General features: G+C 36.6%; 1 pseudogene; it reads left to right on the top strand.

Moving 5' to 3' along the window:
* The first annotated feature begins 2,435 nt into the window (after window positions 1-2,435).
* LOC115513048 overlaps window positions 2,436-14,858 on the top strand; it is a 74,295-nt pseudogene continuing 61,872 nt past the window's right edge.

Below are 14,858 nucleotides of genomic sequence, written 5' to 3' on the forward strand. Positions count from 1 at the left end.
GAAGATCTTTTTACATCTAATTAGAGCTTTCCAATCACTCAGAAGTAATCAGGACAGGCATTATTTCTGTATTATATGAAGGTGAAAGGGTGCACTCATATAGACACTCAAAGTTGACCAAGCTCACAGCGTTGACCACAATTTAGAAAGGAAAATAGAAGACCTCTTTTTGTTCCAGATCTAATTCCTTTCTTCCACCTTAGCATTTTAATCTGCCTAAACTAAGCTATTCCTTTGACAAATGTCATAATGTAAAAAACCCAAGGAAATAGGCAAGTGGAAAAAAGAATACAACCAATGGTGCTATCAGTAAGCAATGTATTGTTATTTGTATGTATTTGATTACAATTGATTTGAGATATATTTCTTGAATCCTTAGAATGAGTAGGCAAAAAAAAATTTTATAGAAGGAAATCTTGAATATCTTATCCATTACTTTCAGCATCTCTACTGTGTGTTCCATGCATTGGGTTATCTACAATTTAGGAAGATTTGTGTTGTTTTTCTCCCATGGCTTGAGGACTATGGCTGGGGACCTGGGATGGGGGGTGGGCTAGCTGGGCATGTGTGGGTCCCTATGGGCAAGGCTAGCTGAGGAGAAGGAGCCTGACCTAAATATTGAGTACATCAAATCCTAAGCAGACAACAAAGGTGAGAGTAGCAGTAAGCGGGAAGAGGATGTGGGCAGAGATCTTCTGTAGTCTGCATTAAATAGACAGTGAAAGGGAAAAGAAGGGGTAAGTAGGATGCTTGATATAGGTACATGCTGCAGGAACTTGCTATGTGGCCAAGATGACTCCTGTACTAGATTTAGAATTTCAATAACCAGGGGATGCTAACACAATTAACATAAAGTCTAGAGAAAGATGTACACCCTGAACACAATGCTGATTCTGCCTTAAACACTGAATTTAAGTTGAATCCAGGAGAGCCAGATGGTGATACCAAATAAGCAGCTGAAATATGGAATTGGAGTATGCCAGAGAGATTAGATTTCCAATTTAGATTTGGGGAGTCATCCACATGGAGGTGATAGTTAAAGCAGAAGGAATAAGTTGACTCAGCAAGGGAAAATTTGAAAAGAGAGGCAGCTTGAATTAAGAGCTTTAAGGAATATCTATAAGATAGAAAGCAAGACAGTCCTGGGAAATAAATGAGGATTAATTAGAATGGTGTGAAAAGAATGTGTCCAGTGGCATGGAAATCAAATCAAAGCAGGCAAGTTTCAAAAAGGACATACTAACATCAGGTGCCTCAAGAAGTCAAGAGAAAGAGCAAGGAGACAAGGCCACTGGAGGATTTCAATGACAAGTGGGGAGGGGGGCAGGGACATAAAGTTATGGGTCTGGCACACATAGACTATGGAGAATCATAAAGAGTTCTTTTAAGAACATTTTTTTAATGTTTATTTCTTTTGGGGAGAGAGAGACAGAGGATGAGCAAGGGAGGGGCAGAGAGGGGAGACACAGAATCTGAAGCAGGTTCCAGGCTCTGAGCTGTCAGCACAGAGCCCGACATGGGGCTCAAACCCACGAATGATGAGATCATGACCTGAGCCAAATTTGGACGCTTAACCAAATGAACCACCCAGGCGCCCTAAATCATAAAGAGTTCTAAGTGATCAAATAGTTTTCTTTTTCCACTTGAGAAGAGTAAGGGAGAAAGAAGCTAAGTGTTTCACTCAAAATCAAATCTAGGATGTAGGCCTAAGAATCTTTATGCTTATATCCATATAGCTATACCTGGGATGTTCCTATTCCTCCCTGTGGATGCATGTGTAGACTTACAAGTATTTCCAATGTCAGAAATTGTCTGCTAAGTTTGGCCCACCTGATATACAAAGCCCTGCAAAAGCTTCTTACTGTCTCATAAAGTCAGTGTCTCTTTTAGTAACACTATGTGTATTTCAAGCATATGTACATGTAAATAAAGAAGAGTGATTTTGCAGGGGTTTGCAGACTGACAGATTTTAAAAAGATCAATAAAACAGTTCTTAACTAGATAGTTTGTTAACCAAGAGTTATAGCATTATTTCAGGCTCAGGGGTTATTAACACATCAAGTCTTGGCTTCAAATATCAATAGTATGAACTAAATGCTTGTTTTGAGGTTGCTGTTGCTTTTATCCCTGAACCTAGCAAAGTGCCCTAGCATAGAATCCCAATGAATATTTAATAAATGAAGGAGTAAATGGGCAAAGATATCTGATTTTTCTTAGGTTTAAAATTATCTTGAGAAAATAGTACATATTGGTAAGATGGTAACAGTCAAGCCAACAAAACATCTGTTTGAGATGGTTGATAATATTCAGTCAACAAGTATTGGGAATTTACTGGATTTCCAGAGCGCCGCAAGTTCAAAGAGTGTCTCTCTTCCAGGGCTCAAAAGCAGGCAAATGAATAATTACATTCCTGTGATAACTGTAATAAAGTCACTATGGGGATATTTAACAAGATTTCTCTAGATCCTCCTTCGGGACTCCAGGTAAGACCTCCTGGAAGAGGCGACATTTCAGCTGTTTGTTATTAGAGTATTTAGTGCTTCAAATAATACTAAAGTGCAAGGAAAAAATTGTCAGACAAACCCTTGGGTAGAAAGAGGGTATTCCAAGTAGACAGAACAACATATTTGCAGGAACCGAGGAGAAAAGAGAAAAAAAAAAGACACAAAATTAATATTTATTAAATGCTAAATAAAGGCCAGGAATTTGCAAAGTGCATTGTCTTATTTGCTCCTTACAAAAATTCTGTGTATTTTTTTCTTTTACAGCTAAGAATGTGTAGTCTCAGAGAAGCTAAATAATTTTTTTAAAACCACTCAGCTAACAGTTGAATTGCCAGGACTTGAAATCAAGTCAGATTGACCAGGTAGGCCACAAGTTTAACCACTAAACTATTCCATATCTGCATTAGAATAACAGTAAGTGGTTCAGGAAAGCAGGATTCCAGAGCGCATGCCATCAGGAAGTAAAGAAAAGACTGGAAGGACAGATTGCAGCAGAAAGTCAAGAGCTGAGTGCACCAAGAATTAGGAGGTTTTTCCTGAGGGCAATAGGGAGCTGTTGAAGATTTAAGCAGAATAATGGAATGATTGCATTGGTATTATACAATGATTGCTCTCTATATACATACAATGCATTGGAGGGAGAACAAGCATATAGGATTGCCTCAAAAGATGTTAAGAACAAAAGAAGTACTGGACTGCACGTAGCAATTTAGACTGAGAGATGAATGGAGACCGTCTGGATACCTAGGATGTACAATTGACAGAACTTGGAAGCTCGTTGGCTTACAATACAAGAAAATAAGAAGCAATGAAGATGCCTCAAATATTTTTCCCTTGGTTGGTTAGGTAGTTTAGGGCATTATTCACCAAACTGAGAACCACTCCGGAAGGACCACATTTTACCAGAAGAAAATGAGCTCTGTTTTAAACATGTTGTTTTCAAAGTGAAAAATATCAAGTAGACAATTGAACAGACTGTGCTCTCTGGTTTATCCTCTACCACCTTTCCTTTCTTATCTCTTTTCTGTCTGCCTTTGTTCTCTATGTTCCAGCCATTCTGAGTCTATGATTCTCTAAACAAGCCCTGCTTTTTCAACACAGGGTATTTGCATATGGCCTTCCCCTAAAGAGGGTGCCCTCCCTTGTGCCCTTTTAGCACTTCGTGCAGACATCTATTAAAATTCATCACATTTTAATATATATTTACCTATCTGCTTCCTTCATTAAATTAAGCCCCAAGTAAGTGGGTGCTGATTTAATCACTTGTGAAAACCCAGCTCTTAAAATCGTTATTGGTACATAACAGGTAAGCATGTTGGTTGAGCTAATAAATTGCTTTAGGAAATCAGGATTAGAAAGCCAGATATGATGTCATCAAGTATGGTGTTACTTTGATAAAAGTAGTATTTGTTATAAAAGCAATTGAACATCATAGTTGAGGGCATGACTGGGGCTAGACTACCTGGAATTGAATTTTAGTCCCATAGCTATCAGCTTTGTGAATTTTGGACATGTTATTTAATTTCTCTGTTATTTGGTTTCCTTATCTGTAAAATGAGGATAATAGTGTTATCTATTCATAAGGCATTTGTGACGATTAAATAAGTTAGTACATATAATGTATAATAATATCTGATACATCAGAGACCTCAAAAATTAGCTGTTAATTTCCAGATTTTAGTCAGATGGTAGATATTAGTCACAAATTTTACTTTCTTTCTCTTTCTCTCCCAAGATTATGTTTCCCTTTTCTTAGGATCTAAGAGAACAACAACAAAAAAAGATGTTATATGCTTAACAATGAATAATGCTCTTCACCACCCAGCTCTGAGGGAAGTAGAATTTAGGTTACTTTCATTTAGATAAAATGCTTGTCATTAAAGTGTAAATAGTATCCCATTAATCTTCACAGTAGTCTACCAGAAAGCTGGATGATAAATATATCCCCATTTCCCTCTTTTAAAATGTATCGATGCAAGAGATATTTGAATCGTTTGCCTAATTTAAAAAATCACAATACAAGATAGATAGGTAATAGATCTGGGTTTATTTCAAAATAAATGTTTTATTTATGAACTCTTGCTTTCTTAAAGTATTTTCTTACCAATCATCAAAGATCAAATTTCTCAGTAGATTTGAATAAGTATTACATCATTTTTAAAGATATTGATTATATATTATAATTTAAAAAAAAATTTAATCTTTATTTATTTTTGAGAGAGAGAAGAGTGTGGGCAGGGGAGGAGCAGAGAGAGAGGGAAACATAGAATCCAAAGCAGGCTCCAGGCTCTGAGCTGTCAGCACAGAGCCTGTTGTTGGGCCCAAACCCATGAACCGTGAGATCATGACCTGAGCTGAAGTCGGACGCTCAACCAACTGAGCCACCCAGGTGCCCCTATGTTATAATTTTTTATAAGTAAAGAGATACGAGGATTTATATTTAGCATCACTTTCATGCCCATGAAGAATTCCCAAAAGTATTCAAATGAAGAAATCTGGGGGACCTGAGTGTCTCAGTTGGTTAAGCATCCAACTCTTGATATCAGTTCAGGTCATGATCTCAAGGTTCATGAGTTCAAGCTCCTCCACACTGTTAGTGTGGAACCTGCTTGGGAATCTCTCTCTCTTCCTCCCACTCTGCCTCTCCCATGCTCTCTCTCTCTCTCTCTTAAAATAAATAAACAAACTTTAAAAAAGAACTCTGGGCATTTTAAAAGATGTAAAAAACAATTAGCTAATATTTCTCTTTTTACACGTTTGTAACAATGGATGCGGGCTGTAAGAATAGAAAGTTGTAAACTTTCAATGAAATTATAATTAGATTAAGATTTTAATACATTCTTCATATTAGTGATTTATTCATGACCAATTTACATATATTTCTGTGGAGGGTGCCCCTTGACAACAAATTCATTTAATAATATCATCCTGACCCAGTAATAAATCAACGTGTTCCATTAAAATACTAGCTCCATGCCAATTAACTATTAATGCTTTTTAAATAAAAAACAATGTGAAGAATTTATCACTCATTGGATAGATTCATTATTTTGACATTTTTAGTGAAATATAAGCACTAAAATTATTTAAAAATAACATATTGGTTCCTTGAGACTACACAGAACAGTAGAATTGAGGATTAGTCAGTCTATTTATGTTCTATGTGCTTTACTTTGAATAACAAATCAGTTCTCAAAAGTTCTAAAGAATCAGAGAAATATAAATACTCTCAATTTGTAGAAGAAACAGTTAGTGTAAATATTTTTGTCTACAAGGGCACCTGGGTGGCTCAGTAGGTTGAGTGTCCGACTTCAGCTCAAGTCATGATCTCACAGTTCATGGGTTTGAGCCCTGCATTGGGCTCTGTGCTGACAGCTCAGAGCCTGGAGCCTGCTTTGTGTTCTGTGTCTCCCTCTCTCTCTGCCCCTCCTCTGCTCATGCTCTGTCTCTCTCTCTCTGTGTTCCTCAAAAATAAATAAATGTTAAATTTTTTTTTAAATAAATATTTTTGTCTACAAAGAAATCCACTGAGCATGTCCCAAAGTACTAGACTTTTCATTTGGATGTTTCTGATAATTAGATAATTACATCACCATTACAAAAAAACAAACGAAACCTAGGCAGTTGTACAGTATTCCAGGCCTGTTGTTTTTGTTTTTTATGAAAAAAATATAAGAACACTCTTTTGGGGACAGCAGAAGAGTCTGCTAGACTAGACAGTAAACATCTTAACATCGAATATCAACGGACTGTTACAGCAATGTTAACTTAAACCTATCAAATTCATGTCATTATAAAATTGTCATCATTAGACCATTTGTCTTGGTTGCTTATTTGCTATAGTTTTTAACATTTGGAGAGCTATTTCAAAAGAGACTTTGCTCAGATAAAGGTGCTTCCCTACCTGAAGAGAGAATATCCTTGGAATAATATAATAAGTCTTCAGTTTTTCAATGAGAAAAAATAAATGGTGACTTTTTAATGCACAATTACTGTCCAACAATCAGGGCATTAAATAGGCACAAAGGGAAGTATCATTTAAGCAGGAAAGAATAGAATTGGCATAAAGAACAAAAAATCCACCCTGAGGGCTGCTTCTAGAAATATATAAAGGTAATTTAGATAAAATAACGACAGAGAAAATTAAACACATGAGTGTTAGAGAAAAGGCTAGCAATAACCTGTCCAACCAAGTTTCCTAATGGATGCACTAGGGACTTCAAACTCTGGCTAATGCTTTCAAGTTTTATTATATGCTATAAAAGCGTCAGCCCATTATTTAGCAGACATTAGAGAATTTGAGGCACCAGTGTGGCTCAGTCTGTTAAGCGTCTGACTTCAGCCCAGGTCATGATCTCATGGTTCATGGGTTTGAGCCCTGCACAGGGCTCTGTGCTTATAGCTCAGAGCCTGGAGCCTGCTTTGGATTCTGTGTCTCCCTCTATCTCTTCTCCTCCCCTGCTCTGCGTCTCCCAAAAAATAAATCAACATTTTTAAAAATTAAAAAAAAAGATAATTAGTGAATCACCACTATAAAATTAGAAGAGTATGACTTAAAGCAGTGACATGTCTTCTTCATAATATTTAAGAAATAAAAGGAAAATCAGAAGGGAAAAGCTTCTGTGAATTTCCATTTTGGGGAGTTTGTGACTCCTGCTTGAAAAGATTATTAATGATGAGGATAATATAGTAACAATGATTTGAAATACCTATTTGAAAGTACAAGAGAATAGGGAAATCCCTAGGGTCAAACACGAAGATGTTGGAAAAACATAGCTAAAGCCACAGCTCTCGAGACTTTGAAGGCCTTTGCCAATACTAGCCCTTGCATTTTAATGACTGCAAAGAAAACAAAAGACAAGGATACACAATCATGCACGTAAGTTGGAACTGAGACACCACTGAAGCAGGATCTTTGAAAAGTTATTCCTTTAATATTAAGGGTGAGGGAAGAGTCAAGGAAAAAGTGGAAGACAGGGAAAGATACCTATCTAAGCCTGTGTTCTACAGAGAAAAGTGATTCCCGAGATAAATTAAAAACATAATTCTGCCTTTGGACAGGTTTAGAACTTGAAATTTGACTCTCCGGTTGATTCTATACACAAAATATAATGAGTTAATTGATGAAGTCCCATATTAATAGAACTCTTGAGTTCATGGAAGAAGTGAAAATAAATGTCTCTTTATAGAACCAGGCCTTGCAGTATTCCCATAGATTAAGATTGGCCAAATAAAAGCTCACAGTCTAAAATTATAGAAAACTTAAGGATACAGTCATCAAATGAGTCTTAGAAGAAACAACTTGCTCTAATTTCACTTAGCATAATACCCTCTAGTTCCATCCACGTAGTTACAAATGGCAAGATTTCTTTCTTTTTGATTGCCAAGTAATACTCCATTGTATGTATGTGTATGTGTGTACACATATGCATATATACATATATATGTGTGTATATATATGTGTATATATATAATACACACACACACATCATCATCATCATCATCTTTATCCATTCATTCATCCATCGATGGACATTTGGGCTCTTTCTATACTTTGGCTATGGTTGATAGTGCTGTTATAAACATTGAGGTGCCTGTGCCCCTTCGAAACAGCATACCTGTATCCCTTGGATAAATACATAGTAGTGCAATTACTAGGTCATAAGGTAGTTCTATTTTTAATTTTTTGAGGAACCTCCATACTGTTTTCCAGAGTGGCTGCACCAGTTTGCATTCCCACCAGCGCTGCAAAAGGGTTCATCTTCTCCACATCCTCAACAACATCTGTTGTTTCCTGAGTTGTTAATGTTAACCATTCTTACCAGTGTGAGTTGGTTTCTCATTGTGGTTTTGATTTGTATTTCCCTGATGATGAGTGATGTTGAGCATTTTTTCATGTGTTGGTTGGCCATCTGGATGTTTTCTTTGGAGAAGTCTCTATTCACGTCTTTTGCCCATTTCTTCACTGGATTATTCATTTTTTGGGTGTATTGAGTTTGATAAGTTCTTTATAGATTTTGGATACTAACCCTTTATCTGATATGTAAAATTATATCCTCAAGTACTTCTGATATTTCCAAATTATTAAAATCTAATATAAAATATATATATATATATATATATATATATATATATATATATATGTTAGAAATGGTTATAAAGCAGAGTATGCAAATCATGAGCAAAAAAGTATAAGATGCTGTGAAGGATCGTACAGGATAAATAAGAGTCTTGAATGTGGCAGAGGCAGTGGGAATGGAGAGACCTGGTCACATTAAAGGGCATTTTAGGAGATTGAATTTAATACCTATCATATGGGGGAAACAGAGCAATTAATGTGAATTTTATGTCTCCTTATAAAAAACACTCTACATTCTCAATGAAATCCTTCTGTTATTCTGGACTCTATAAGGGTATGCAGATGTTTGTCCTGACTTCAAAATCTAATCCTTTGCATACATTCTGAATGATCTGTCCTTTCTTCATCTCTGAGACCTACTCTTCTTGATTTTACATTAAAAGGTATGCCTAGAATAATACAAAAGAGCTCTAACCTGATTTTTAGAATAACTGAAGTCATATAGATCTGTCTTAACCATATTCTAAGAGCAAAACTAAAATCCAGGTAACTACTAAGCCATTATATATCATTTCCTAGACCATTGCTACTCAAAATGCAGTCCAAGGACAGGTGTGAATCTATGAACTGTTTGTTACTTGTCAGATACAAAATGAAGAGCATGTGATAGAATGTAAGTTAAATATATCACTAAGAACACTGTGTTGGACTTGACAGATATATTTAGAACTCTGCATCCCAAAGCAACAGAATATACTTTCTTCTCGAGTGCACATGGAACATTCTCCAAGATAGATCATATACTGGGTCACAAAACAGCCCTTCATAAGTTTACAAGAATTGAAATTATACCATGCATACTTTCAGACCACAATGCTATGAAGCTTGAAATCAACCACAGGAAAAAGTCTGGAAAACCTCCAAAAGCATGGAGGTTAAAGAACACCCTACTAACGAATGAGTGGGTCAACCAGGCAATTAGAGAAGAAATCAAAAAATATATGGAAACAAACGAAAATGAAAATACAACAATCCAAACGATTTGGGACGCAGCGAAGGCAGTCCTGAGAGGAAAATACATCGCAATCCAGGCCTATCTCAAGAAACAAGAAAAATCCCAAATACAAAATCTAACAGCACACCTAAAGGAAATAGAAGCAGAACAGCAAAGGCAGCCTAAACCCAGCAGAAGAAGAGAAATAATAAAGATCAGAGCAGAAATAAACATATAGAATCTAAAAAAACTGTAGAGCAGATCAACGAAACCAAGAGTTGGTTTTTTGAAAAAATAAACAAAATTGACAAACCTCTAGCCAGGCTTCTCAAAAAGAAAAGGGAGATGACCCAAATAGATAAAATCATGAATGAAAATGGAATTATTACAACCAATCCCTCAGAGATACAAACAATTATCAGGGAATACTATGAAAAATTATATGCCAACAAATTGGACAACCTGGAAGAAATGGACACATTCCTGAACACCCACACTCTTCCAAAACTCAATCGGGAGGAAATAGAAAGTTTGAACAGACCCATAACCAGCGAAGAAATTGAATCGGTTATCAAAAATCTCCCAACAAATAAGAGTCCAGGACCAGATGGCTTCCCAGGGGAGTTCTACCAGACATTTAAAGCAGAGATAATACCTATCCTTCTCAAGCTATTCCAAGAAATAGAAAGGGAAGGAAAACTTCCAGACTCATTCTATGAAGCCAGTATTACTTTGATTCCTAAACCAGACAGAGACCCAGTAAAAAAAGAGAACTACAGGCCAATATCCCTGATGAATATGGATGCAAAAATTCTCAATAAGATACTAGCAAATCGAATTCAACAGCATATAAAAAGAATTATTCACCATGATCAAGTGGGATTCATTCCTGGGATGCAGGGCTGGTTCAACATTCGCAAATCAATCAACGTGATACATCACATTAACAAAAAAAAAGAGAAGAACCATATGATCCTGTCAATCGATGCAGAAAAGGCCTTTGACAAAATCCAGCACCCTTTCTTAATAAAAACCCTTGAGAAAGTCGGGATAGAAGGAACATACTTAAAGATCATAAAAGCCATTTATGAAAAGCCCACAGCTAACATCATCCTCAACGGGGAAAAACTGAGAGCTTTTTCCCTGAGATCAGGAACACGACAGGGATGCCCACTCTCACCGCTGTTGTTTAACATAGTGCTGGAAGTTCTAGCATCAGCAATCAGACAACAAAAGGAAATCAAAGGCATCAAAATTGGCAAAGATGAAGTCAAGCTTTCGCTTTTTGCAGATGACATGATATTATACATGGAAAATCCGATAGACTCCACCAAAAGTCTGCTAGAACTGATACATGAATTCAGCAAAGTTGCAGGATACAAAATCAATGTCCAGAAATCAGTTGCATTCTTATACACTAACAATGAAGCAACAGAAAGACAAATAAAGAAAATGATCCCATTCACAATTGCACCAAGAAGCATAAAATACCTAGGAATAAATCTAACCAAAGATGTAAAGGATCTGTATGCTGAAAACTATAGAAAGCTTATGAAGGTAATTGAAGAAGACTTAAAGAAATGGAAAGACATTCCCTGCTCATGGATTGGAAAAATAAATATTGTCAAAATGTCAATACTACCCAAAGCTATCTACACATTCAATGCAATCCCAATCAAAATTGCACCAGCATTCTTCTCGAAATTAGAACAAGCAATCCTAAAATTCATATGGAACCACAAAAGGCCCCGAATAGCCAAAGGAATTTTGAAGAAGAAGACCAAAGCAGGAGGCATCACAATCCCAGACTTTAGCTTCTACTACAAAGCTGTCATCATCAAGACAGCATGATATTGGCACAAAAACAGACACACAGACCAATGGAATAGAATAGAAACCCCAGAACTAGACCCACAAACGTATGGCCAACTCATCTTTGACAAAGCAGGAAAGAACATCCAATGGAAAAAAGACAGCCTCTTTAACAAATGGTGCTGGGAGAACTGGACAGCAACATGCAGAAGGTTGAAACTAGACCACTTTCTCACACCATTTACAAAAATAAACTCAAAATGGATAAAGGACCTAAATGTGAGACAGGAAACCATCAAAACCTTAGAGGAGAAAGCAGGAAAAGATCTCTCTGACCTCAGCCGTAGCAATCTCTTACTCGACACATCCCCAAAGGCAAGGGAATTAAAAGCAAAAGTGAATTACTGGGACCTTATGAAGATAAAAAGCTTCTGCACAGCAAAGGAAACAACCAACAAAACTAAAAGGCAACCAACGGAATGGGAAAAGATATTTGCAAATGACATATCGGACAAAGGGCTAGTATCTAAAATCTATAAAGAGCTCACCAAACTCCACACTCGAAAAACAAATAACCCAGTGAAGAAATGGGCAGAAAACATGAATAGACACTTCTCTAAAGAAGACATCCAGATGGCCAACAGGCACATGAAAAGATGTTCAGCGTCGCTCCTTATCAGGGAAATACAAATCAAAACCACACTCAGGTATCACCTCACGCCAGTCAGAGTGGCCAAAATGAACAAATCAGGAGACTATAGATGCTGGAGAGGATGTGGAGAAACGGGAACCCTCTTGCACTGTTGGTGGGAATGCAAATTGGTGCAGCCGCTCTGGAAAGCAGTGTGGAGGTTCCTCAGAAAATTAAAAATAGACCTACCCTATGACCCAGCAATAGCACTGCTAGGAATTTATCCAAGGGATACAGGAGTACTGATGCATAGGGGCACTTGTACCCCAATGTTCATAGCAGCACTCTCAACAATAGCCAAATTATGGAAAGAGCCTAAATGTCCATCAACTGATGAATGGATAAAGAAATTGTGGTTTAGGGGCGCCTGGGTGGCGCAGTCGGTTAAGCGTCCGACTTCAGCCAGGTCACGATCTCGCGGTCCGTGAGTTCGAGCCCCGCGTCAGGCTCTGGGCTGATGGCTCGGAGCCTGGAGCCTGTTTCTGATTCTGTGTCTCCCTCTCTCTCTGCCCCTCCCCTGTTCATGCTCTGTCTCTCTCTGTCCCAAAAAAAAAAAAAAAAAAAAAAAAAAAAAAAAAAAAAAAACGTAGAAATTGTGGTTTATATACACAATGGAATACTATGTGGCAATGAGAAAAAATGAAATATGGCCCTTTGTAGCAACGTGGATGGAACTGGAGAGTGTAATGCTAAGTGAAATAAGCCATACAGAGAAAGACAGATACCATATGGTTTCACTCTTATGTGGATCCTGAGAAACTTAACAGGAACCCATGGGGGAGGGGAAGGAAAAAAAAAAAAAAGAGGTTAGAGTGGGAGAGAGCCAAAGCATAAGAGACTGTTAAAAACTGAGAACAAACTGAGGGTTGATGGGGGGTGGGAGGGAGGGGAGGGTGGGTGATGGGTATTGAGGAGGGCACCTTTTGGGATGAGCACTGGGTGTTGTATGGAAACCAATTTGTCAATAAATTTCATAAAAAAAATAAATAAATAAATAAATAAACACACACACACACACAAAAAAGAACACTGTGTAGTTAAGCTGACATTTCTTTACAGCTAGACTTTTTTTTTTTTTTTTTAATTGAAGTATACTTAACACATAGTGTTACTTTCAGGTATACAATATAGTGATTTAACAATTCAGTACACCACCCGGTGTTCATCACAGTAAGTGTCCTCCTAATATCCTTCACCAATTTCACCCATCCCTCCCGATAAACAACCCTTTGTTCTCTGTATTGAGGAGTCTGTGTTTGTTTTGTTTTCTTTTCTTTTGTTTTTGTCTCTTTTTTGTTTTGTTTCTTAAATTCCACATATGAGTGAATTTATTGTATTTGTCTTTCTCTGACTGGCTCATTTCACTTAGCATTATATTCTCTAGATCCATCCATATTGCAAATGGCAAGATTTCAATTTTTATGGCCTCATAATATTCCATTTCTCTCTCTCACACCACACACACACACACACACACACACACACACACACACACCACATCTTCTTTATCCATTCATCAATGGACATGTCAGCTGCTTTCACATCTTGGCTATTATAAATAATGCTACTGTATGTACACACACACACACACACACACACATACCACATCTTCTTTATTCATTGATCTATGGATGGACAGTTGGCTTGCTTCCATATCTTGGCTATTGTGAATAATGCTGCAATAAACATAGGATGTACATCTCTCTCCCAATTAGTGTTTTTGTTGTCTTTGCTTGAGTGCCCAATAGTGGAATTACTGTATTATATGTTAACTCTATTTTTAATTTTTTGAGGAACTTCCATACTCTTTTCCACAATGGCTGTACCAATTTGCACTTGTAGTCACTCTGCTCAAATTTTCCATTTCTTCCTGACTCAGTTTTGGAAGTTACATATTTCTAGGAATTTATCCATTTCCTCTAGGTTGTCTGATTCATTGGCCACAAAACAAGTCTCAATATTTAAAAAATATTGAAATTATACTATATCTTTTCTGACTACAATGGTATAAAACTAGAAATCAATCATAATAAAAAATCTGGAAAGAACACAAATACGTGAAGATAAATAACATGCTACTATACAATGAATGAATCAACCAAGAAATCAAGAGGAAATCAAAAAGCACATGGAAACAAATGAAAATGAAAACACAGTGATCCAAAATATTTGGGATAGAGCAAAAACTCTTAAAAGAGAAGACTATAGAAATACAGGCCTACCTCAGAAGCAAGAAAAATCTCAAACAACCTAACCTTACACCAAAAAAAAAAGCTGGAAAAGAACAAATAAAATTCAAAGGCAGTAGAAAAAAAAGATATAATTAAGATTACAGCAAAAGAAAATGAAATAGAAACTAAAAAATAGTAGAACAGATCAATAGAACCAGGAGCTGGTTCTTTGAAAAAATAAAATTGATTAACCTCTAGCTAGACTCCTCAAAAAAAAAAAAAAAAAAGAGAGAGAGAGAGAGAGAGAGAGAGAACTCAAATAAAATGGAGGACAAACAACTGACATCACAGAAATACATAGGATTATAATATTATGAAAAATTATAACAAGACTCTTGATGAAGGTAATTGTGTCTCATTTATATTCCTGACATAAGCCCATTATCCCACTGAGAAACAGCACCTTGAGTAGCACTACCCTGGATACCACAGAAATTAGATATGCTTGCATATTATATATGTTCATTAGGTTTTTGTTGAATGAGAACTTTAACTCAATGCCCAGTGTTGTAACATGAAAAAGTTGACAGGAGGTATTTTCACATGA

The sequence above is a fragment of the Lynx canadensis genome, chromosome B1 (assembly GCF_007474595.2).
Source record: "Lynx canadensis isolate LIC74 chromosome B1, mLynCan4.pri.v2, whole genome shotgun sequence".
Taxonomy (NCBI): Eukaryota; Metazoa; Chordata; class Mammalia; order Carnivora; family Felidae; genus Lynx; species Lynx canadensis.